The sequence below is a fragment of the Mus musculus genome, chromosome 7 (genome assembly GCF_000001635.26).
Source record: "Mus musculus strain C57BL/6J chromosome 7, GRCm38.p6 C57BL/6J".
Taxonomy (NCBI): Eukaryota; Metazoa; Chordata; class Mammalia; order Rodentia; family Muridae; genus Mus; species Mus musculus.
This window is the reverse complement of record NC_000073.6, coordinates 78,161,210-78,166,169: the sequence shown is the minus strand read 5'-3', so window position 1 is coordinate 78,166,169 and position 4,960 is coordinate 78,161,210. Positions and strand designations below refer to the sequence as shown.

The window sequence follows — 4,960 nt, the reverse complement described above, 5'->3', positions numbered from 1 at the left end:
TCATCTATCCATTCACCCAACAACCCATGCATCCATCCATCAACCCATCCATTCAATAGTCTATTTATACACCTATCCATCTGTCCTTTCATCGAAGATGTTTTTAATAGGAAAAATGTTTTCTAACAGCTACTAACATCTTAGTGTAAAAAGATACAGATCCGGTTTGGGAGAACGAATAGACCAAGAAGGGTGGGAAAAAGAGGCAGGAAAGCTTCAGGACAGGAGACACAGGGATTTCTGCTTAGAAGCCCACACAATGATTCATTAACTGTTCATGTGAGAGCAAATTTCTAGGTCATTGCCTGGATCCTCAGCTCTTGGTTGCCCTGTCAGAGTAACAGGATTGCTCTGAGATCACAGAAGAATATGGTGTGTTAATCTTCCCTCCTCTTTCCTCTCCTGCTTCTGTTCTGACTCCCACCCTTAAGTGCTCCAGCCCTTTATCATGGCTTTGAAATCAAGAACGACACTTTGGAATCACTTTGGAATTCAATTAACCATACAGTTGCCATGGCAACCAAAGCATATAAACTTGAATGATTTATACACACAGAAGACACTTGAGAAAAGAATAAATTTAATTCCACAGTTGGGAATGAAACAGTTTGTCAAGTAAGAAAATTGTCTCCTTTTCTACCCAATGATGGGCCTCCAGGTCTTAATGTGAGGGGGGTAAGTGCTGAGGTGGAGGGAGGAAGGCAACTCCTGCACAACTTACACTCATACTCACATCAGAGGTCAACATGCTGCAGGTTATGCAGATCGCTCAGTTCTTCTCTGGAATCACCAGTGCCCAGAGGCCTGGCAACTCCAGGTATTGTACCCATGAATTAGAGCAATGCCTCCCTGTAAGATGTGTGTGCTCCTCTTCTTTACATAAAACCTTGGTTTTTGTGCATCCATAGGTACAAATATGAGATTCCTTTAATGATAAAGTGAGGAATTGAGGGGATAGATATGCTTTAAAACCATGCATGCACGAGAGAGAGAGAGAGAGAGAGAGAGAGAGAGAGAGAGAGAGAGAGAGAGAGAGAGAGAGAGAGAGAACATTCAGATGAGCAATTTGTAATTTGTAAGTTCACTCCAGTACTCTCCCAATGTATACTGCAAGTCCAATGAAACCCGTTGTACTGTGCCCTGACGTTGTTAAAGTGGCTCAGTATATACTGGGAATATGTTAAGAGTCCTTTATTTCTTCCATGAGAGAATGCTCAGTCTTTATCGGAAATGTGTATCAAAAGGGGAAACAGAAATAACCTTGACATACTTTTACTTTTCATCTCATTTCCATAGTTAACCATAGTCTTTCTTTATAACCACCAAGAAGAGTTCCCAGATTATCTTTCAGTGTAATTACTTACAACACATAGACAACTAATAATAGAGAAACTTATTCGAATATGATAAAAAACACTATGTATAATTTTAAAAAAAGGTATATTGAAGTTATGGTGTCTTCAAAACCCACATGAGTTATCTTGCATCCCACATGGAGACTGTTGAGTTGGATGGATCTTCATTGCTTCAGATATTGGATCATACAAATGGGACTCACAAAGCAGAGTAAGTTTATTGAACTTATAGCATGAGACTTTGAATGTCAACATGGGAGGTTATGGTGAGGTTTGGTATAATGTGCTCTGTAGTATGAGGCTGGAAAGGAATAGAGGAAACACACACTCACACACACAAATACACACACACACATGTACACATAGATATGCATACAAGCATGCACATATACATGCAAGCATGCACATATACATGCACACATGCATACGTACAAATATGCTTTAACTAATTCAAATGAGTTACATGAAAACTATATAACTTTGTGTATATATTAGCTTTTATTGATTGTGTGTGTGTGTGTGTGTGTGTGTGTGTGTGTGTGTGTGTGCTAGGAATCAAACCCAGGGCTCAGTGGTTGCTAGCCAAATGTTCTACCACTGAGATCCATTTCTAGCCTCCATTTGTGTGTAAATGTGGAGGTGCTTGGGGTTTCAGAGTTCAACACATTTTACCACTGTCTTCTCATTGGAAATGACTTGTTCCTGGCTTGGAGGAAGATTTTGAATAAGGCTAGAGGGAACAAGAATGGAAGAGACACAGCAGGTGTTGAGGTGACCCTCAATGAACAGTTAGTGAGACAAACCCTAATTGCAATCTTAATTTTATTTTTGCAGTTTGGTGATGAGATACATGTAACATATACTATTATAACTATTCAGCATTTAATTTGGTGATTTGGTGACATTAAATTTACAATTTTATGAAAGTATCACTACTATCCGTTTCCAGAACTTTCTTATCACCACAGACAAGAACCCCATGCTCAATATCATTCATTTCCACTTCGTGATGCAGCCCTTGGTTACCATTGATCTCTTACTCTATAGATTTGACTATTATAGATATTCATATAAATTAAATTAGGAAAAATGTCTTTAGTGAGGTTTATTTCGCACAGTATTTTCAATGCTTATCTGGTTTCTTGCATGGGCCACCACATCATTTCTTTATGTCTGAGAAGATTCTCTTGTATGGAAAGAATATTTGTATATCATACATTTAGTTTCCAAACCTATCAGCATGTACAGGAATCACAGTGTGATGGAGACTCCGAGTCGGACATCTCAGCTCAGTCACTGTCTCAGGTACACGCTTCTCTTGAGGATTTGAGCAAGTTCCTCAAAATCTTTGACTTATACACATTTTCCTCATGAAGTGAAGATAGTGGTCATTATCAGGGACACATGGTCTAGTAATAGATAGTAAATTTGAATGTTCTATGTGTGTAAGTTGTGTCTTAATTCACTTCTTCAGAAACTAGCAGGACGTTTACCTCTTCAACTCTAAGCTCCTCATAAACATTCTTAAAATGACTACCACTGAGATAAAATGTTTTGAGTAGTATAGGTCAGATCCAACCTTGGTTAAGGCCATTATGTTGGTCCCAGGAACATTTCCCAGTCCACACAAGTTGCTGCATTCTTCATAAATCTACTAGGTTGTGCTTTTTCCTTTCTGTATATTGATAACTGTAGCTTCTTGAACCCTCAATAAATGATAGTATATAGGTTCCTGTAAGGGCTCAGGGTGACAGTGCCAGCTTAGGTTTTGCTACAATAGACAGTGCACACTTTGTTATGGAGGTCTGTCCCTTGTTGCTATATATTAAGCCATTTCAAGGGTGAAACCCTTTGGCTGGGTAGAAGGCAGTTACTCCTGTTCACATGATAGTCTATCATCCTTCAGCTTTCATCACTTCCCATCTTTTGACTGTGACTGCAAGGGAGAGCTCAGAAAGAGTGATACTTCCAGACTTGTGATACATTGAATGACTGACTGCCCAGGCTTGGCCAGACCCTGCCTATCTACAGATTATCTCTGTTGTTCCACTCTGGTCTTATTTCCAAATAGCTGCATTAGTGTAGGTTTTCTTGTTTTGGCCTATTGACCATCATTATTTGGCTAATTTCAAGTGATTTTAGCTATTTCTAGTACTATGTTCCTCAAAGCCATCTAAGACCAAATCTATTCCCCAGTGAAGAGAGTGCTGGTTGTTGTATAAGTAACAAAGACAGCTGTGGCTCTTGGTTCAGTATTTGACATATCGTCCTAGGCACTCCTACAATACAGTCTTTAACAAAACTGGTCTCTCTTGAACCCCTGGCAATAGGATTGTTTACATTATACCAAGAAAGTTGGGAAAGCACATAAATCCACATGCAGTGGGCACCCAAGGCAGATGTCAAGGGTTTCATGATGCCATGAGACCTAAAGTCCTTATGAGATTGTCTGAGACAAAGATGCACATCAGCAGGGACTGCAGTTATTCCATGTGTGCCAAATGTGTCTGAAACAGAATTAGTGGACTTTCTTTATTGAAGAGCAGGAAATTGTTGTGAAAGTGTTGAAGGCACAAGCACAGAGTCAGAAAGCAGACTAAATATGCAGCTATGCAGCTTTTTAAGAGTAATAAAAATGATGGTTTGGTGAGTGAATGAGAGAGAGAGAGAGAGAGAGAGAGAGAGAGAGAATAGTTGTGATGAAATATGCTTCTCAGATATGTGGAGAGCTGGAAGGAGGATGAGCTGCCAAGAAGGGCTGTTGTGGTTCCAGGTACTGGGAGAAGAGACAGCCCACCAGACACAGCTACCTTGGTGGACAAGCAATGGAAAAGAGGCGGTAAAGGGATCACATTCAGCAACCAGTTGATCCAGCAGAATGGGAGAGTGTAATATGAAGAAACCCACTGGGCCCAGGGGTGCCCAGAATGTTGGCAAAGCATTGTTTCTGGATATGTCTATATGAACGGTTCTGGAAAAAAATTTCCATTTGAACCAGCAAGGCTTATTTAAAATTGATATAAAAACCCACCTTCACATCCTGCGGGCAGATGAGGCTGTTAAGAGAGCCAAAAGGAATGAAAGAGTAAATTCACTCTCTTATTTCCTCTGCGGGATCTTAGACCCCATTCTTTTCTGGATGTTTTATGTGAGAGGTCATGTTCTTTGGCCTTCATTCTCCAGGATGTGTACCAGGTTCCTTGACATCTGGCTTCCCAGGTTCAGAGTCATCAGAACTTAAACTGAGCTCTCCTCCCTATTCCCATCACTCTTTAGCATACAAATGGCCAGAGGCATCTCAACCTCCACAGTTGCCTGTTCCAACTCCCTCAATTAATCCATTCTTAGTTTTCCCTGCCTGTCTTATTGATTTTACTTCCCCCTTGGAATTTTAAGTAATCCATTTGCTCAGCAACCCAAATAGTCCGTGAACCCGGGGCCCCAGACACACCTGGACTTGCCCGAGCTTAGGAACAAAGCACTGGTTGTAGGGAATGAGTGTCTGGTAGAGCAGTCAAGGCTTAGGTCTAGAGGATGCCATTGCCAGGCACAAGTGAAATGTCTGAGTCTGGGCTATTAGAGAACAAGTAGAAAAAAACAAAAAC

The 4,960-nt window shown here is 40.5% G+C and overlaps 1 pseudogene; it reads left to right on the top strand.

Annotated features, from left to right (window-relative positions):
- The first annotated feature begins 746 nt into the window (after positions 1-746).
- On the top strand, positions 747-4,730 carry Gm46012 (annotated as a pseudogene).
- The last annotated feature ends 230 nt before the right edge of the window (positions 4,731-4,960 follow it).